This window comes from Chiloscyllium plagiosum, chromosome 29 (genome assembly GCF_004010195.1).
Source record: "Chiloscyllium plagiosum isolate BGI_BamShark_2017 chromosome 29, ASM401019v2, whole genome shotgun sequence".
Lineage (NCBI taxonomy): Eukaryota > Metazoa > Chordata > Chondrichthyes > Orectolobiformes > Hemiscylliidae > Chiloscyllium > Chiloscyllium plagiosum.
This window is the reverse complement of record NC_057738.1, coordinates 16,619,416-16,641,137: the sequence shown is the minus strand read 5'-3', so window position 1 is coordinate 16,641,137 and position 21,722 is coordinate 16,619,416. Positions and strand designations below refer to the sequence as shown.

Genomic DNA, 21,722 nt, shown 5'->3' with positions numbered 1-21,722 from the left:
TTAGAAAGACAAGTTTCAAATAATACCAGATTATGAACATTCATCACAAAAGAATAACTTTATCTGAAATATTAACTGTGTTTCTCTCCACATGGGCTGCTGGACCAGCTACTTCCAACATTTTTGCTTTAGATTTCCAGCATTTACAGTATTTTGCTTTTAGAAGACAATAGATCAACTTGTGTAAGATGTACATGAAGGTGGAATGGCTAGAAGACTTTGAAAAACACAATGGTCCCATTGGAATAAAAGGGGAAGACCATAAAATAAGATAAACCTCATTCCGTAATTGTGGCTACATGTCCTAAGGTAATAATTATTCTAGCAAATAAGTTATAAACTTATTGGCTGAGGTACAAGAGTGAGCGAAAGTGAGGACTGCAGATGCTGGAGATTAGAATCAAGATTAGACTGGTGCTGGAAATCACAGCAGGTCAGGCAGCATCCGAGGAGCAGGAAGAGTGGCCCAGAATTGCAGCAAGCAGTTGCAGAAATCAATACCCTATTAACCCAGCAATCCAGCGTACTTTTCACAAACGGAACCAATGATACTCTGATAATTCAGGGACGTATTATCAGGGGAAAAAAAAGGTTGACAAATACTGTATTTAATCACATTCCTTTTTTTTAAAAAAATGCTTCGTAATTACTATGTGAGAAACTTATTAAAGAGGGTTTTGACTGGAAGGTCTGGTTTGTTGGCGAATTACTGGGACTGGAGGCTGGAGAAAGAGACAGAGACAGAGCAGCCAGCAGGAGGCGCGGGTGTGTGAAGTGACAAGTCGGTACCAAGCGCTCGGCCGCCGGGGGCTGAGACGGTGGAAAAAGCAACAAGAGCAGACAGTCAGGTCAGTCACTGCTTCTCTCAATCCTCTTCGAGATTGAGCCATTAATGATTAAAGCTAAGGCGCTCACCACCCTAGCAGGAGGAGGGACATGTGCTGTTAGTCACGATAATAAACAGGAAAGCAGGTTGGAATGCTTTTTGACTCTCCTCTCACTCCCTCTCTGTTTGTATTTGTTTGAATGGAGCTCTGCGCATTACCCCCCCCAAGCCCTGTTCTGCTTTGCCGGTGAATTCGAGTCACTGTAGTTCCAGTTTGCAGCTGGGGCCCACTTTCTCCTTTATCATCACTAGTTGCCGACAGTCCCAGTGGAAGATGCCGAGCCCTGTGTGTGTGTGTGTGTATTTCTCTCTCCCTCTCTTTCTCAGTGTATGATCTGGCGTTACAGCAATGTTGGAGCTGGTTCCTGGGCTTTAAAGACAGCGGGCCCGAGGTTAGCGGCGTGGCTCTGACACACACTGGGGTCAAGCCGCCTCGCACATTTGATTGTGTTTTTTTAAAAAAAAAACTGTTCTACGTGAATGCTGCCTCAGCAGAAGAGAAATGGCATCTCTCTCTCACACACAACATACACATACACAAACGTACGAGCAGCCCACACAGCAAAATGGTGCAGAAATAACGGCGAGAGGGGCTGAGCAGCCGAGGCTGGAGCCTAGCTCTCCCGAGCCCAGTGCACTCCCGCCCCGGCGAGCTGTCTGACCGGGCCAGCCCGCTCAGTGGAAACACAGCAGCACAGCTTAGGCTTCACTTGAATTCGTGCCAGCCTCTTTCAGACCAATTTGGAAGCTTCATGCTGCTCCGTCAGTTTCTCTTTTGTGCAACAGCGGCCTTCGCCTCGCTAGAGTTAGACAGCATGATAGTATCTGCTCGACACTGAAACGACAGCCACCCCCCCCCCCCAATATTTCCCCCAAACACACGGAAGCGCGACAGTTATTTTGAAAACATAATTTTCCCAAAAGAATTGTAAACTTCAGCAACTTGCAACGCCGTAGAAGACAAGTGCAAACTGTAGTCAGATGTTGCAGGAGCCAGGAAACATTTATTGCTTGTTCAGAGTGTTTTGAAAACCAGGTTGGCTTTTCTAAGTAGATCTGTAAACTTAACACTGACTTGCTTGAAATAGACCCTTTTTGTTCCCTTTCATTGAGAAACAAGCTCACTGTTTTCTTTCCAAAAATAATACCCTGGTTCCTCAAATACAGCCACTCCAGCTTGTAAGGACAGATGTAATGACTTATTGTCACTTTTAAACACACTTCAATTGTATTTGAAGGTAATATGACTAATGGGATGAGGGTGATAAGAAGGATCTCTCACGTTGGGCGTCACAGATGCTTGTACCTTGTTTTGGTCACTTGATTGCCCCCCCCCCCATCTTAATTGCTCCACCATTACTAACTTTGCCTTTCAGCTGCTTCTGGCATAACCTTTGCATTTCCCTTTGTCATTCTTTCCTCCTTTTAAAGGAGTCTTATCAGTTTGACCCAAGATTTTGGCTGTTTGCCCTAATATTGTATTGTGTTCAGTTCATAAGGCTCATGTGAAGTACCTTGGGATGTTTTATTACATTAAAGGAATTGTGTAAAATTTCAGTGTCATTCCAAGTGGTGTAGGTCACCACAGTCTTCCAAACTGTCTGGTTATAGTAACAGTTGACACTTTCAATGTTTTGATTAAGGCAATCTCTAATGTTGTCACAAACCTACAGTTCATGGATGTATGAGGTATTGATGTGCATAGCACCAATTCTATTCACATTGTCCTGTTGATAAGGATTATTTGTACTGGGTATATTTAATTTGGAGTCAAAATTAGATTTTCCTGCTCCTCGGATCCTGCCGGACCTGCTGTGCTTTTCCAGCACCACTTGAATCTTAACTCTCATCTCCAGCATCTGCAGTCCTCACTTTTGCCATATTTAATTTGGAAGTGAATGATGAAGTTGACTCCAGTTAACTTCTTTCTGTGTTTGAAGGGAAGCCTTTACTCAGAGAATTTTCTATTTGACACCATTCAAATATTCTTGAGATCCTGGCTGTGTCAGAACAACCCATACTGGACAAGTGGGTACTCAATGCCCAGGAGAGCTACCTTTCACTCCTTGCTTATCATTTCAATTTGGATATGGAGTTAACTAACAACATTTTGTTCAGGAGTGCTTTTTTTTTGTCAAAAGTGATAGGATTCTGTTTGTGAGAGAATTTTAGCTAGTACAGAGCTGAATAGCACACCTTTTTACTGTGCTGCTACAGGAAATCAAATAGTGACAGAAAATGTGAGAAACAGTCTTCTGGTACGGCAGTATCTGTGGAGAGAGGAACTGTTAACATTTCAGGTCTGTGGACATGTGTTCATAGAAATAGATTATGTAATCGTTACATCATTGTTCTTTTTACATATTGCTTTCTGAAGAAAGACTAGACAGGCTCGGCCTGTATCTTCTAGAGTTTACCAGGGTCAGAGATGACTTAACCGAAGCATATAAGATTCTGAGAGGACTTGACTGGGTGGATGTTTCTTTTTGTGGGAAAATCTATACTGGGGTAATGTTTAAAAAAAGTGATTGCCCATTTCTTTTGTTCTCTTGAGGGTTGTGAGCATTTGGAATTCCCTTCCTCAAAAAGCAATGGATGCAGAATGTTTAAATATTCAAGATTTGTGTAAAGACTTATAGCTCAGATGCTTGTTGTCATGGTTGTGGGTATGTTTACCGAGCTGGGAAGTTGATTTGCAGACCTTGTCTAGGTGACACCTTCAGTGCTTTGGAACCTCCTGTGAAGTGCCGCTGTACTGTGTCTTCTGGAATTTATTTGGTACTGTTTCTGCTGCTTCCAGTTGTTCATTGTAGTGGTTGGTATATTGGGTCGAGGTCAATGTCTTTGTTAATGGAGTCCATGGATGAGTACCATGCTTCTAGGAATTCTCTGGCTGTCCTCTGTTTAGCTTGTCCTAGGATCGTTGAATTGTCCCAGCTGAATTTTTGGTCCCTGTCATCTGTGCGTATGGCTGCCAGGGACAGCTGATCGTGGCATTTCGTGGTTAGTTGTCAGTCTGTTTGCCTTATATAGTGTTTTCTGCAGTCTTTGCATGGAATCTTGTAGATTTTGTTAGTCTTGCACATGATGGGGTATCGGGTCTTTTATCCTGGTGAGTTGTTGTCTGAACATGGCTGTCGGTTTATGGACTACCATGAACCCCAGTGGTTGGAGAAGTCTAGCTGTCAGTTCAAAGCCACTAAATGCCACAACCACAGATGATAGGGACCACACATTCGACTGGGACAACACAACGTTACCTTCCTTTAGTCAGTTTTCAGGAATTGGATTTTCTATGCTCCTAACAAAGAAACGTATCTCTGAAGCATCTTTGAAGTAACTGGGTACAAGACACTTTGCCAAAATGTCAGACAAATTGGCACCAAACCAGGCTCAAGGGGGTATTATGACAAGCTTGATTTAAAAAAAAAGGAGTGGTTATGAATATCTAAAAATAGAGAGATTTCTGAAAAGAAATTCAGAGCTTAAGGCTGAGGTAGTGGTTGAACAAGACATTTGAGATTACAGAACAGATCAGCATTGAAGGAATGTAGAAATAGGAATGCAGATAGAGGGGTCCATGGAGGGATTGAGTAGAGGGATTGTGTAGAAAGGTGTGTGATCTCTCAGTTTTATAAGTATAGTTTTCAGGGTTTGGATTTCCGAACAATACATATGTGTGTTGGTATGGTTGTGAAGGTTTTGTTTTAAATGGTATGAAAGTCCTTCTGGAGCAGTGATCTAAACCAGAATGTACATGACTGTGAACCCCTGAAATGTTAATGGAACAAGATATTTGTACAATAGGGTTTATGATAAGTGAAGTAAGCATGGAAAGCCACAAGCTTGATTCAGTTCAGAATAATTCAGCAAACCCAAAGATGTAAGGTTCCCATAGTAGTTTAGAGGATACCTGACTTGGGTCAGAGCAAGTGTAGTTTCTGTTCTAGAAAAGAGTCTTTCAGAGAGGGTCAGGGATTAAATTGCCTGAATAGAAGTTTAGTTTGTGCAGCTTAGAAACCTTGAGTTTGATTTTAAAAAAGGCAGGTTATTAGAAGCTGAGAAAATTTAAACTTTCAGTTTTGTGAGTATTCATGGAAGAATCCTTTTTACAACTACATGGAATGTGCTGTGAGAATGTGAGGTGGGTACTGGGAATGAAGGAGAAGTGGACTAGGATATCTTGGAGGGAATGGTCCAAGGGAGGGGAAAGGAGTATGTGTCTGGTGGTGACAGCATCCTGTTGGATATGACAGGATTGGTGGCTTATGATCCTTGGGACGTGGAGCCTGGTGAGATGATAAGTGAGGACCAGGGAGATCCCAGTTGTTATTGTGGGAAAGAAGGGAAGAGGTGAGGGCAGAATTGTGGGAGATTGTTTGTGTAAATCACTGAATTGTGAACAATTTTGTCATAGCTATTCTGAGCACTTCCAAAATTCCCTTTCCCAGAACAGGTGCACGTGTGCTTGTTGGTACTAGTCCCCAGTGTAATTGATGGAACCCAAGTTCTGACCTGCAGGTCTTAATGATTTAAAATTAATTTGAGTCACACTTATGCACCTGTTTTACGTGATCTGGCATGATTGGGTCCTTGCCTATGAAACTGTGTTCAGGTGAGTTTACAACAAATTGAGTTTAAACCAATTGCCAAGTTTATTTTGAGTTGCTTTTGTGATCTACAGTGCTGTTGACAATCAGAGGCTCAGGGACAAACAGCCTGGCTTTTGAGATCTCACTTGCAGATTTAAACCAACCTGAAAAATGTGCAGTTCAGGGCAAGCTACAGGAAGTGATCAAAACCATTTTTGGTTTCCATTCACTGAACAGTTTAAATAAGAACCAAGTGCAGGAAATAATGTGCAAGTGAAGATTCATTCATTTTAGATGTAGAGCTTGGAGCTGTGCACTTTAAAGGAGAATGGCATTTTGAGAAAAGTTTGGTCACGTTTAATGAAATAAGCAATTAGAGAGGAGAAAGAAAACAATTATCAGTTTAGTGCTGAGAGCTGCAGATGGTTGTGATGGTTCTGTGAGATGTGCTGTGGCATAAATGGTTCTCTTCAGCTTTTAGTCACTTGCAAAATGAGTTTTAAGTATTGTGGAACCTTTCCAGGAACTAGAATTTGAGATATTTTCCATTCTAATTCAGTTACATGCTTCCCCAAGCCCCGAGAGAGGATGGGATAATCAGGTCAAGCGGTCACATTACTAATCTTTGTCATGTCAAAGTGGATGTGCCAGTTTCAGACAGGCTCAATTTCCATAAAGAACCTGTTCCAACAATTTTCACTTGAGATGACTGAGTAGGCTTTGAAAGTTTGTTTCCAGCAGATGCATGGTGTTACATTTTGCATCATTGTACTCCACTCTCAAAGCAAACACGTTTTACAAAATGTAAGCATACAGTACGTTTCGTTCCTGCATGATGCTCTCCACTTGTGAAAGTCTCTTCACTCATTGTTCATATCTTGGCCCTCTTTAAATCATTCTCATCCAAATAGTTAGGTAAGTAACAAAGTAGGTAGAGAATAACTCTGTGTCTGTACACGGACAGGAGCAGGAAATTTGTCCCTTCTGTGGTGTAACATGACCTGTGCTTAGTTAAGTTTCAAAAAAGAGCCAGCACTCGGAATTAGTCTTTTGCAGTAATCGTTCAAAACTGTCAATGCCTTCAAGCGTTTTGAAGTTTCAGAATGTGTAACAAACTTGTGAAATTAAACAGCGAGCAGGTTATCTCTTTGTGTGATGGTCACATGAGATGGGACTAGATTCTGACTACATTAACTATAAAATGAATGAATTGATTTTTTTTGTGATTTTTCGCTTGTATGGGCAAATGAGGGGTATTCCATTGCACTCCTGACTTGTGCCTTGTGGATGTTGGGGAGTCAGAAGATGCATTACCTCTCTCAGAATTCCCATCTTCCAACCTGTTGTTATTATCCACAGCATTTATGCAGTTAAGATGTTGGTGAATGCCAACTGCCAGAATGCTGACAGGAGGAGAGTTCAATGACTGATAGTAATTATTGAATGTCTGCCTGCTACTTCTATGTTACTTGCCATTTATCAACCCCAGCTTAAAGATTGTCCAGGTCTTATTTTGTGAGGGAGTAAGGCTTCAATATCTGAGTTGCAAACTGTAGCAAACACTTTAGTGTCAATAACTTATACAGACACATGCATTAGACAGGCCTGCTCCACCATTCAGTAAGATCATGGTTGATCTGTTTGTGTTCTGAATTCCATATTTTCATCTATTGCTGATATTTTAATCCCCTTTCCTTACACAAATCTGGCTACCTCTACCTTAAAAATATTCAATTACCACACTGCCGCCTTTTGAGGGAACAATGTTTCAAAGTCTCTTAATTCTCAGAGAGAAAATTTCCCCTCATTTTTGCCCTAACAGAGCAACCTAATTTCAAAATATCACCCCTTAGTCCCTAGTTCTGGACTCACCCAGAAGAGGAGTTATCCTCGCGATGTCTACCTTGCTAAGACCATTCAGTCTGTTGTACACTTCAATCCATTCACCCCTCACTTTTCTAAATTCCAAATAAAATGGCCCTGACTGTCTAATCTTTCTTCATAAGACCATCTGTCCATTTTCAGTTATTAATTTAGTAAATCTCATCTGAACTGCCCCCATTGCATTAATATCCTTTTCTAAAGAAGAAGATCAAAACTCAACAAAGTATTTGATTTGCGAAACCACATCTCATAGCGCTGGACAACTGAACCATAATCTCCTTACTTTTATGTGCAATCCGTCTCATGATAAAGTATAGCATTCCATTCACAAACAAAACCTGAAGTTGTTGGAAAAGCTCAGCAGGTCTGGCAGTATCTTTGAAGAAAAATCAGAATTAACGTTTCAGGCCCAGTCACCTTTCCTCAGGATTGGACGCGAAACTTAATCTCTGATTTCTCTTCACAGATGCTGCCAGACCTGCTGAGCTTGTACAGAAATTTCTGGTTTTTTTTCTTGATTTATAGCATCTGCAGGTCTTTCGATTTTTATATAGCACTCCATTGTTGTCTTAATCATTTGCTGTCCTTTGCATATTTTTTGCATTAGAAGATCTGTATTTGTCTGCACCATTCAAATTCTGCAGTTCACCATTTAAATAATAGTCTGCTTTTTAGTCCTTCTGCAAAAGTGAACAACTTGAACTTTCCTACATTATACTCTTATCTGTCAGATTTTTGCCTGCTCATATCCCTATCAGTATCAATCGATATCCTTGTTATATCAATTTCATAACTTATTTTTCTATTTTTGTCAGCTGCAGATTTCACCCCCCTCCTCAGTCTTTAATATCAACTTTCAGAAGTTGAGGATCTAGCACAGACTGCTGCCAATATGAAAAGACCCAGTTATATATGCTTTCTGGTTGCTTCTTGCCAGCCAAGCTTACAACATCCTTTGAAACAACCGGTTCAGACATATTTTGACACACCTCTGGGGTAGATAGATTTGAAACCCATACCTTCTGTCCCAGAGGTTGGGATATTACCATTCCACCATACGACCCTTCATTATATCCATGTTACTATGTTGCTTCTTACACAAGGAGTTCCTATAAAAGCAAACTACTGTGGATGCTGGAAATCTGAATCAAACCCAGAAAATATTGATATGACTTTTTTTTGGGAACAGGAATGTTTTCCATATTCCTTCGAAGTATTTTCTGAAGAATTGTACTGGACTTGAAATGTTAACTGTTTTCTCTTCACAGGTTCTACCAGACAATGGGCTTTTACTTAATGCAATAATTTTTCATGTGGAACCTTGTCAAATTCCTTCTGGAAATCCAGGTACATTACAATATTTTTCCCCGGTGCTTGTTATTCCTTCAAACAATTCCAGTAAGTTGGTTAAACACCAATTTCCTTTCATAAAACAGTGCTGACTCTTACTGATTACCTTGATTTTTTTTCCCCCCAGTGTCCAGTTTTGAACTCCTTAGTGATCAATTCTAACACATTCCTCCATTACAAAACATCAAGTCAACTGGCCTACAATTCCCTGCTTTTGGCCTCATTGCCTTCTTGAATAGAATGTTATACTTACTACTTTCCAATCTGATAGAACCGTTCCAAATTTTGTGGAAGTTTTGAAAGTTAAGTAATACTTCTACTTCCTCATTAGTCACCTGGTTTAAGGTACATGGATGAAGTCCATCTGGACCTGGTGACTTGTCAGCCTGCCCCTCCATCAGTTTGCTCTTTCTCTCAGATTCTAATTTTTGTTCTGGTATTTTAATGATTCTTCACTATTCTCAGTATATTGACCAATTATCTGACCTTCCAACATTTCTTTGTACAGTTATATGCTTTTTCCTTTAAGCTTAATTTCTTTAGTAAATCATAGATCGCTGGTCCTCACTTTGGATTTTTTTGTATGTGTTGCTGTTCTCGATGAAGGTTGCTGCGACCATACTCCTTAAGTGTAGGAAAGTATCAGTCTGCTTGGTCAAATGTGGTAGAGGAAAACCATTTCTTGGTTTAACTAGAAGAGGCTGTTGTAGTTACAAAGATATAGAACATAGAACATAGAACAATACAGCACAGAACAGGCCCTTCGGCCCACGATGTTGTGCTGAACATTGGTCCTAGCTTAAGCACCTATCCATGTACCTATCCAATTGCCGCTTAAAGGTCACCAATGATTCTGACTCTGCCACTCCCACAGGCAGCGCATTCCATGTCCCCACCACTCTCTGGGTAAAGAACCCACCCCTGACATCTCCCCTATACCTTCCACCCTTCACCTTAAATTTATGTCCCCTTGTAACACTCTGTTGTACCCGGGGAAAAGGTTTCTGACTGTCTACTCTATCTATTCCTCTGATCATCTTATAAACCTTTATCAAGTCACCCCTCATCCTTCGCGTTCCAATGAGAAAAGGCCTATCACTCTCAACCTATCCTCGTACGACCTATTCTCCATTCCAGGCAACATCCTGGTAAATATTCTCTGCACCCTCTCCGAAGCTTCCACATCTTTCCTAAAGTGAGGCGACCAGAATTGCACACAGTACTCCAAATGTGGCCTTACCAAGGTCCTATACAGCTGCAACATCTCCTCATGGCTCTTGAATTCAATCCCTCTGCTAATGAACGCTAATACACTATAGGCCTTCTTACAAGCTCTATCCACCTGTGGCAACTTTCAAAGATCTATGAACATAGACCCCAAGGTCCCTCTGCTCCTCCACCTTACTAAGAATCCTACCGTTAACCCTGTATTCCGCATTCTTATTTGTCTTTCCAAAATGGACAACCTCACACTTGGCAGGGTTGAACTCCATCTGCCACTCCTCGGCCCAGCTCTGCATCATATCTAAGTCCCTTTGCAGCCGACAAGAGCCCTCCTCACTATCCAGAACTCCACCAATTTTCTTTTCGTCTGCAAATTTACTGACCCACCCTTCGACTCCCTCTTCCAAGTCATTAATAAAAATTACAAACAGCAGAGGACCCAGAACTGATCCCTGCGGAACTCCACTTGTAACTGTTATAGTTCATATAGTTCAATGATATAGTTCATTGCATGTAAGCATCAGAGGTTACACTGATATAATAGACATTGTTACAGTGACTTTGAGGAAGACCAGGTGGCAGGTCACACAAGCTTTGTTCTGCCCACAAGTTTACATGACATAATCCTAGTGAATGGTGCTTATGGCACTCCTCAATATAAATCCTTACAACCCCATATAAAATAAGGACCAGGAATGGCCCAGAGAACTTTGGCCATTGGCCACGTGATTTATATTTGGATTTTTTATGTTGGGTTGTTGTTTGTCTAGTCTTTAGAAAAGACTTCCCAATTTCAGTACAAGTCTCCCCTTGTTAGATTATATGGTCAACTGGGCAGGGTGGGCACTTGTTGCTTCCATTGCCCAGGTTGATGTAATGAGGTGATCTGTTTGGTATTATTTTAAATGTACTGTTCTGCAGAGATTTGGTATGAACGAGTGGCTTGCTGAAACTCAGAGGCTCGTCAATCACATTGCTGTTGCTCTTTTGTTTCATGTAACCTAGCTGGGGTAAGGAATTCTATTTTCCTTCCACAAAGAATATTTTATGTCAACCTAGTGGTTTCATGACCATTGATACTGAGGGAGCTGTTTATTCTGGAATGAATTCAAATTTCCCCCGTCGCAATGATTGGATTTGAACATGATCTCCAGAGTTTTTTAAAATTCACTCGAGGAAGGTGGACGTGGCTTGCTTGGCTGGGCCAGCATTATATCCCATCCCTAATTGCACTTGAGAAGGTGGTGATGAGCTACCTTCTGAGCTGCTGGATTACTACTCTAGTAACATTGCCACAATCCTGTTATTTCCAATTATGTGCACGCCTCCTCCCTCAACCCCATCCATCTGGGCCCTACCCTCTTAAATTCCAGTCCCTAAACCTGTGTCTCTATTGGAAGACTGCATTTTCTATTTTTCTGTATTTTTGATTGTAGACTGAAATGGGAAAAGGGCAGTTCTAAAATCAAAAGTGAAATGATACCACAGAGGCAGGTATCCCATCACCAAGTCAGCAGTTATTTACATGTTGAAATACCTTGGCATTGATCCAACTCCCTCTGAGCATCAGGAAAGTCTGACACTTTTTTTTCTTTTTTTAGTGGAGGTAGGCCCCAGGCAGCAGTAGTGGAAGCAGGCCCCAAGTTTAGGTAGGCCCAGGCAGCAGCAGCATTGCTGGGGTGTAGGTGAGGTCCAGGGTCCAGTAGCAGGAGCAGGCCCAGGCTGTAGCAGCAGCAGTGATAGCAACTGCCTGTTCAACTAAGCACAGCTTCAAATGAACAGAAATAGCAGAAAGAAAACCCAGAAAACAATCACAATAAACAATAAAGAAAAACAAAAAAAAATTCAAAAATAAACTCCTCCTCAGTAGGAAGACACCAACGGCAGTAAATAAGACACACTGACTGTGTGGTTCCAGTCTGTTCAGAAGTCTCTCTCTCTCTCTTCTCTCTCCTCTCTCTCTGTCTCCTCTCTCTCTCTCCTCCCCTCCCTAAAAAAAAATGTGTTTTATGAAAATTTCAACAATAATGGGGCTTGGTTTCTACTGCATTATCCTGATGAGGCATAGCATTACTATCTGGTTGATGTCAAGGACAGTTGGATCTCTGGAGTTCAGCTATTCTGTCCATGTTTGGTTACAAATTGAGTGGCCCTAGCAGAAGACAAATTGAGCACATCTGATGTATAGCACAGAAACCATCCCTTTGGTCCAACTGATCCATTTTCAAATAGTTGGATGTTGGATACATGCAGGATTGGCTGAATTGTTGCATACCCCTTCAGTTGAGTGACCTGTTGATACTCACCATTAAGGTTCAAAAAGAAGATAATAGACCCATAAGGAGGCATTATAGGGGTATCTGATGCACAAACGATCCGAGATGTCTTAGAGAAGGGAAAACATGCTCAAAAAGAACAGGGAGGAAATAAAGCCCTGGTGAAAGCTGATTTAATTACAATAATTCTGTTTTTCTGTGTCATTTCTGATACTGATATTGTGCGCATCTGTCATTGCACCGCTCTGTGTTTTTCACTTACTACTTGACCATCAGTTTTACCAAAGTGATACCAATGTCTGTCACTGATTTATACTGGTTATTGATCATTCATTATGCTGCTCCTCCATTTTTCAGGCTATGGTTTTCTCCATTTCTTCCTCAGCAGTTTGTCTGGATAATCCCATTCAAAGTAAGCATCCTTTTTTTTGCTACATCATTTTTCAGCTCAATGGCAAGTAAACCATTTGTCTTAACCCTTGCCAGTAGTAGTGTGTAGAGCAGAGAACCAGGAATCTCTTGATCCTATTCATGGGCCGTTTATTGAAATCATTGCTATCTGTGTTGTAACTCATTCATCCAACTTTGTTCCGTATCCTTTAATACTCTTCATTAACAAAAAAAAATCTAGCATTGAATTTTTAATAAATACTTTTAAACATCTATAGTAGCAATTCCTCTGCTTTTTGTAAAAGTAAGTGTTAACATCCTTCATTTAATGCTTTATCCCTGGATATCTGCAGAGGTTGGACACTAGCAATACAGGACTGTTGTTCCTAAAGTGAACAACATGATTAGTAATCTTCCAGATGTGTCTATTCCTGTTTTATTGCTAAGAATAAAAAAAAACTTGCTTAATATTGCCCCTTAATGATGGTATATGGGCCCTTGCTGGCTCACCCAAATTTATTGCAAATCCCTAATTGCCCTGTAGATGACGATGATGACCTGCCTTCTTGAACCACTTGAATCTTTGCAGCGTGGGCACACCCACAGTGCTATTATAAAGGGAGGTATCAGATCTTGACCTAACAAAGGTGGAGGAATAGGAATTAGAGTTTCAAGTCTGGGTGGTGTTTGGCTTGGAAGAGGACTTGGTGGTGTTCTCAAGTATCTTCTAGATGGTAGAGGTCTCTGTTGGAAGGTGCGTTCAGGGGAGCCTTGATCAGTTGTTGCAGTGCCTCTAATAAATGGTACAAACTGCTGCCACTATACATTGGTAGTGAAGAATGTTGAAGCTGGTGGATGGGATGCCAAGTTTATTCTGGATGATGTGAAGTTTCTGCTGGAGCTGCACTTATCCAGGCAAGCGGGAAGTCTTCCTTTGCACTGTTGACATGTGCTTTGTAGATGGTGGACAGGGCTTTGGGGAGAAAGAGCTGAGTTTCTTTTGACCTGTTCCTAAATCCCCAATAGTCATATGGTAGTTCATTTTATGGTCAATGGCAACCACCAAGATGTTGATGGTGGGCCATTCAGTGAAGATAATGCCACTCAACACCAAGGGATGATGGTTAAATTCTTCCTTTTTGGAACTTGTCATTGACTGGAATTTGTATAGTGCACATGTCACTTGCCACTTACCACCTCACGTCTGGATGCTCACTGCATATGGACATAGACTGCTTCAGAATCTGAGGGTTATGATGAACATTGTTCAATAAACAGTGAAGGTCAGATCATTGATTAAACAATTGAAAATGTTTAGGCCTAAGAGACTACCCTGAGGAACCCCTGCAGGGATGTCCTGGAGCTGAGATGATTGACCTTCAACAATCACATCTTCCTTTCTGCTCTCCAGCTATAGTCTCCAGTTTTGCTGGTGCTCCTTGGTACTGAATCTGATTGATGTTGAGGGCAGTTACTCTCATCTCTGGAATTCAGCTCTTTTGTCCATGTTTGGACCATAGCTTAATAAGGTTAAAAACTGAGTGCCCCTGGCAGAAGACAAATTGACCATCTGTGGGCAGGATATTACTTTGCCAGTGCCTCTTGGAGTCATAGAGATGTACAGCATGGAAACAGACCCTTTGGTCCAACCCGTCCATGCTGACCAGATATCCCAACCCAATCTAGTCCCATCTGCCAGCGCCCGGCCCATATCCCTCCAAACCCTTCCTATTCAAATACCCATCCAAATGCCTTTTAAATGTTGCAGTTGTACAAGCCTCCACCACTTCCTCTGGCAGCTCATTCGTACCACCCTCTGTGTGAAAAAGTTGCCCATTAGGTCTCTTTTATATCTTTCCCCTCTCACCCTAAACCTATGCCCTCTAGTTCTGGACTTCCCGACCCTAGGGAAAAGACTTTGTCTATTTATCCTATCCTTGCCCCTCATAATTTTGTAAACATGTATAAGGTCACCCTTCAGCCTCCAATGCTCCAGGGAAAACAGCCCCAGCCTATTCAGCCTCTCCTTATAGCTCAAATCCTCCATCCCTGGCAACATCCGTGTATATCTTTTCTGAACCCTTCATTAGGCAGAGACTGGTGGAACAATATTTAGCAGGGCTGGATTTGTCCTGCTTTTTGTATAGAGGACCTAGATGGTCATTTTTTCATATTATCAGGTCGATGCCAATGTTGTAGCTGTTTTGGGACAGCTTGGCTAGAAATGTGGCAGGTTCTGGAGCACAAGTCGTCAGTACCATTGTCAGAATGTCGTTAGGGCCCTTCACAGCATCCAGTATCACGTGGAGTGAATTGAATTGTCTGAAGACTGTCGTCTGTCATTTGAAGATTTTAGGAGGAGGCTGGGTAAAGTAATTTCTCCTTATCTCTGTCCTAAAAGGCCTATCCCTAACCCTGGACTCCCCAGTCATCTGGAACATCCTTTCTGTTTCTTTCATGTCTAGTCCTGTTAGAATTTTATAGGTTTCTGAGAATCCCCTTTTTCTTCTAAATTCGAGTGATTATAGTCCTAACTGACCCAGTCTTTCGCTGTATGTCAGTTGCCCTATGCTACGAATCAGTCTGGTAAACCATCTTTGTTCTCCCTCCATAGCCAGAACATCTTCCTTCAGGTAAGGAGATGAAAACTGCACACAATGCTCCAGGTGTGGTTTCACGAATGATCTTTACGATTGCAGCAAGACATTCCTTCTCCTGTACTCGAACCCTCTCACTATGAAGACCAACACACTATTTGCCGCCTTCACTGCCTGCTGGAGTTTCATGCTTACTTTTGGTGACTGAAATTAAGAGAGGGTGATAGTGCAAAGTGACTGACGAGGGTTCTGGGAGACATTGGCTTGCTCACTACGACTGAGAAAGGGATTGCGGAGGACCCGGTGTCTCCAAACGTGACATGACTGTAAGTGTTTCACTCGTTCCCTCCTCTCTGCACCAAAAAAAGAAAGAGGGAGGCTGTTAGAAAATGTAGTTTTGCTTTAGAAATAGCAGAGTCTCAGCAGTGAGGTCGAAGTACTGCTGTTGAACTCAAAGTGTGGGCTTTGTGAATGTCAGCCTTGATTAAGGAGGGCACCAAGCATTAAGGTGTGGTCAGGGCAGCTCCTTTTTTTTTTAATTAATCCAGTATTTACTAGAGAGGTGCTAATGGCACTTAATGGAGTGAGATGAGAGAGATCAGGGAGAAGTCAAATGTCCCTGACAACTCTGTCTGCAGAAAGTATGTCCACCTGCAGCTTCTCTCCGACCGCATGGATCGGTCGGAGTGGCAGTTGGACTCACTGAGGAGCACACAGAGGCAAGTAGGAGTTTTAGGAATGTGGCCACACCAGAAGTTCAACCAAATAGATGGATGACCGCAAGGAAGGGCGGGAAGGCGGTGTAGAAGTCCCAGGTGGCTATTCCTCTCTCAAACAAGGACTCTGGGAGGCTGTGGTGTCTCAGGGGAAAGCAACAGCAGCAGCCAGATCGGTGACATCATGATTGGCTCGGTTTTACAGTAGTGAGTGTTGAAGTGTTGGCAAGCCGTCGTCATCGGGGTCTCTATAGTCAGGGGCACAGATAGGCATTTCTGTGGCTGCAAGCGAGACTCCAGGATGGTATGTTACCTCCCTGGTGCCAGGGGCAAGTCTTTGAGCAGGCACAGAATATTCTGAAAGGGGATGGTGAGCAGCCAGAGAATGTGGCCCATATTGGTACTAAATAGAATTGGTGAAGAGAGATGAGGTCCTGCAAAGGGAATTTAGGGAGTTAGTTAAGTAGTTGAAAAGCAGGACCTATACGGTTATAACCTTGGGAAGATAATGCAGTTGAATGCATGGCTAAAGGGCTGGTTAAGAAGAGAGGGCTTCATTGGACAGGCACATGAACACTGGATCATTGGGATCTCATCCAGGGCAGGGGGGACATGTACAAGAAGGCTGGGTTCCATCTGAATTGGAGGGCACCAATGACCTTATAGGGAGATTTGCTAGTGTCACTCAGGAGGCTTTAAACTAGTGTGGTGTGGTGGGGTGGGGAGACCAGACCACATCACTAGGTCAGTATGTGCAGTGATTGAGGTGAAGGCAGAGGTTAACTCAAGTAAGTCCAATAGGCAGAACAGGCAGGGCCAAGTTATTGAACGTGAATGAATAAAAGAAAACGCATTTGGAATATTCTGTGGAGTTCTACTCACCACACCATAGGAAGGATGTAGAGGCTTTGAAGATGATGCAAAAGAGGTTTGCCAGCATATTGCCTGGATTGGAATGTATTAGCTATAAACTGAGGTTGGACAAACTTGGATTGTTTCTGGTAGACTGTTGAAGGCTGAGGAGCAAACTGATAGAAGTATTTAAAATTATGAGAGGCATGGATAGTTGGAATCTTTTTCCCAGGGTGGTAATGTCAAATACTAGGGGACATAGGTTTAATGTGATAGGGAGAAAGTTTAAAGGAGATGTGTGAGGCAAGTTTTTACACAGATAGTGTAGATGCTAGGGGAGATGGTAGAAGCTGATACAATAGCAATGTTTGAGAGATATTTACAGGCAGAGAATAAAGGGATATAAACCATGTGCAGGCAGATTGGATTAGTTTAGAATAGCACCGTGGTTGGCACAGACAGGAGTAGACCATTCGGCAAGTTAATTCTAGTCTGCCATGGTAATGTCGTTCTTTCTTCTGATATAGTTGGTTCGATGAAATCCCAGAATACATGTGAATAGAATGAGACTGTTGCAGCACAGGGGGAATGCTGCACTGTCAGAGATGACACCTTTCAAAATAGATGTAAAACCTATTTCAAGGTGGGATGTATAAGATTCTGTTGTTTCATTTGCAGAAGAACAAGTGGTTCTGTAATACCCTCGTCAACATTTATCCCTCAACCTGCACCAATCATAAAGATTGAATTTCAGTATCACATTGTTATTTGTGTCACACTGTTGCAGGCGAATTGGGTGCTGCATTTACTGACTTTATAATAGTATTAACAAAAGTAATTTAATGTCTCTAAAGTGTTTTGGGATATCTTTGAGTCATGGAATTTTCATAGAAATGCAGGTTTGTCCTTCCTGTTATTCATCCTTCAGCAGTAGGGGGAAGCAGCTCGTACCTCCTTTGAAGTTCTGTCGTTATTATTCTTAATGGCAAGGATATAATGTTTTTGTTTACAGTTCCGTTCTGAGGAAAGGTCACTGGACCCAAAACGTTAACTCTGATTTCTCTCCACAGATGCTGCCAGACCTGCTGGGCTTTTCCAGCAATTTCTGTGTTTGTTTCGGATTTGCAGCACCCGCAGTTCTTTTGGTTTTTAATTCTTTGCTTAGTTGGCTAGCTTTTGGCCCTCTTTCCAGGCACCGCGCCTGAGAGCCAAACAGGAGGTGACTCCTGTTTATTTAAAGTTTATTTTTAGTATTGGAATCATTCGGTCATTCTCCATGTGAGAAGGCTGTGGTTTTGTATTGTATTATTATAGTCCCGGCTATGTTGTTAGTGTGTTGTCTCTATTTGGCTCGTAGAGACACATTGGCAACATGTGGCACATTCTCTTCCAATTATCAGCCATTTCAAATTCAAACAGGCACTAATTCCACTGTAAGAAACAAATAATTTTGAAAAAGTAACTTTTCTTTCATATAAATAACTGAAATCAAGATGATGTTAATAGTCTATTTGAATCTTATGATTCCATTTCTAGTTTGTTCAGCTCTCTTAAAATTAAAGGAAGCCTCAAGACGAGGGAGTACTCAGTGAATGGCAGGACGGTAGGAAGCTCAGAGGAACAGAGGGTTCTTGGGCTGCTTGTCCACAGATCCCTGAAGTTGGCAGAACAGGTTAATATGGTAATTAAGAAAGCAATGGGACATTTACCTTTATCAACCGTGACATCGACTATAAGAGCAGGGAGATTACATTGGAGCTGAATAGAACTTTGGTCAAGTCATGGCTGGAGTACTATGTGCATTTCTGGTCACCACGCTATAGGAGAGATATAATTGCACTGGAGGGGTTGCAGAGGAGATTCACCAGAATGTTGCCTGGAATAGAGCAGTTGAGCTATAAAGAGAGGCTGAATAAGCTTGGGTTGTTTTCTTTAGAACAGAGAATGCTGAGATGGGGACCAATAAAAATGTCTAAGATTGAGGAGCATGGACAGGGTGGATAGGAAGCAGCTGTTTGCCTTAGTTAAAGGATCAGTAACAGGAGACATCATTTTAAGGTGTAGCGCAGGAAGCTTAGAGGGGATGTGACAAATTTGTTTTACTCAGAGGACAGCGGAAATCTGTGATGTTTTCCCTGGGAGGGTGGTTGAGGCAGAAAACCTCACAACCTTTAAAACGTCGATGGATGAGCATCTGAAATTTCATAACATTCAAAGCTTTGGGATGAGTGTAGCTAGGCCGTTAAAGAATCAATGGGTTGAAGGGCCTCTTCTACACTGCATGACTATGACTAAAAGCCAAATGAAAATAGATTTGACCTATAAGAGCAATAATTGTGAGTATTGCAGTCCTGCTGAAAGTGAGCACTAATTAATGATCGTTTAGACTATGTTCCTCAGTAAAATTAGTTAATTGTGGTGGATTATCACTGTATTGGGAATTAGAAATCAAAGTAAACCATGCTATAGACACAAAGCTCTGTTGCTGAGATGAAATACATGTGAAAATTGCTTCATTCAAAGGATTGACCTCCAAGTACTTTCCATCACCCACTGGTGCTCAGCGTGGTCTGGGCTCATTTCTGGGCTGCTTCTCTTCATTTGTTTTCCGTGGTATGTTTACCGCTGTATGTATCTGTATGTTTTCATCAATGGCCTGCTTTGTTGGCAGCCTGTGCTGGCGATTGGCAATTTTCCTCTCCTGTTGTTACTTTTGCAAAAGGAAGTGAAAAATCACTGCTAAAGCCACACTAAACCCAGTTGCATGGATTTAGCTAAGAGAAGGAACCTGTGGGCAAAGCTTGATTCTGAGGTACTGTACTGCGGCCTGCCTCCTCTGGGAACTTTTTGTACAAGTCCAGCCTAGATTTTCTTCTGTAAGAGTAATGTATTAAATTAATTTTGGCTGTCTCAGCCCAGCCTGGAGCCCACAGGAGAAAACTGCTTGAAGTTGGCACTAATTAACATCTAATTGGTAATCCAATTCAGAAAAACATGTATTTGACCTGGGACGGCTTTGCTGACAATGTAGTTGAAATGCAGACATTTCCTGTTATTCCTGATAATGAGTACAGCAGATATCTTTTGTATTGGTAAAGAATATATTTTAAGATACATTTGGTTATGTTACTGGCATACTACTGCAAAACCCTGCGCTAATAATCCATGGTGTAGCAGTGTGAATATCTTTTCCAGATTTTCCAAACTGAGTTGTGATAAGTTGATATCTTTAAAAGTGACTTCTTTTAAAATCCAGCTTGTTGCAAGATGTCATGTCGGGAAAGAAATGTGCTGTTCTGATCAATGTGGCCTCAACTTGACATCTACCATACTTGCTACCCAGATTTATCAAATATCTACTAACAGTATGAGCCAAATGTTTTTGTATTTGTCAACAGGGATCACAGCCAAGGCCAGCATTCATTGACCAGGCCCTTGAAAAGAAGGTAGTGACCTGCCTTCTTGGTTTAAAGAAAGATACTTCCTACTCAAGGGCAACAAGGGATGGACAAACTGCTGACCTCACTGTGTTGACTATTTCCCAAGAATGAAATTTTTAAAACGTTGACCTCAAAATTGACATGGATTTTGTTATGGACAGTTTGTAGAATTGCATGCTGTCATATCAATCCGTGACTAGGTTGGTAAGGTAATTGTATTGGAGTTGTGGTTTCCTGCATTAGAGATATTGTACATGTCCTTTGGGCCTTAATAATGAAAGTGTTAGACAATAGATTCAAATTTAATGAGATAAAAAGGTAACATTGTAACTGCATTCCTCTTGTGGTTTGTTTCAAATGTCGCTTGAGGCAACGTTAGTGCCAATTAGCGTTCTCTTATGTGACGTGGGAATTTGAGTACTTACATTCCATTCTTTCCCAGCAAATCTTTACAGGGATGTGGAGACAGAGATTTAAGCAATTAAAATTTAGTGCCTCTCTGAAATAAAGTAAGTACTTTTTTTTCCTCCTTCACATTTCCTTTCCTACCCTGAAATCATGATTGGCTGTGCACAAATGGATGTTGGAAGTGTATGAGACTAAGTGAGTACTCAATTGAGAAGAGCACCACAGTTGAGTTCAGTCTTATTCTCTTTTGCAGTCTACACTTTTTGCCAAGGGTCACTAGATAGTGGTTTGGAATCGGAACCTCAAATGACTTGATATGTCTCCAGCATATGGATGCTACAGTCAATTATAATAATTGTGGCAGACTCCTATCTGAGATCTGTGAACTCATCTGGAACCTTCTGACCACAGGAGGAAAAAAGTTGAAGGGAAATTATATTTCCAGTTCGCTGCATTAGTCACAATATTTGATTGCCAATTTTGTTTGATTTTCATATTTCTTCAGAAGTTACTCAGAGCAACCATTCCTTGCTTTCCTTCCTTCTGCAGGAATTTTTTTGTCGTGATAATTTGGTTTTCGAAATCAGTAACTTTAACTTTAAACAATCAATACCCTGTAAGGCTGATGCCATTGCTTCTAATTCTATACTGATCATTCTGCTATAACTTGCATTTCATTAACACAAATTCACTTTAACACGATTGGGGACACTTTCTAAAACGTGAAGTTTTAAAGCGTGTATTCGTTGTGACGCGATTCTGGCCCCATTAGTTTAAGTGGTGCTGTTATTACACGATTTTCTTCTAACACAGGATTGCACAATACTGCATTATAGCAGAACTGACTGTATAAATTTTCAACCAATGTTGAAAACCTGGCTTTCAGTTTTTGAATTGATTGCATATTTCAGTCACATCCAAGTGATCTCAGGCATATATTTTGGAAATCATTTAAAATAAAGGCAAAGAGACATCTTTGATGGTTCACTGAGCAAATGTTTCACATAGTATAGGAGAAAAGAAAGCAAGACATTTATAAAATGCCTTTTTCCACATGAAGACTTCCCAATTACTTTATTGTCAATGAGGTACATTGGTCATGAAGGT

At 41.4% G+C, this 21,722-nt stretch overlaps 1 protein-coding gene across 6 annotated transcripts in view; it reads left to right on the top strand.

The window, feature by feature from the left end:
* The first annotated feature begins 786 nt into the window (after positions 1–786).
* Positions 787–21,722, top strand: part of elmo1 (engulfment and cell motility 1 (ced-12 homolog, C. elegans)) — a 277,185-nt gene continuing 256,249 nt past the window's right edge. For 2 of the 6 annotated variants that reach the window (XM_043719204.1, XM_043719200.1), the window contains exon 1: positions 804–972. The gene's annotated coding sequence lies outside the window, so the exon portion shown is untranslated. Of the gene's footprint in view, positions 973–8,630; positions 8,710–21,722 lie in introns of all 6 variants that reach the window. The other 4 variants (XM_043719206.1, XM_043719205.1, XM_043719201.1 and 1 more) reach the window with 3 other exon arrangements.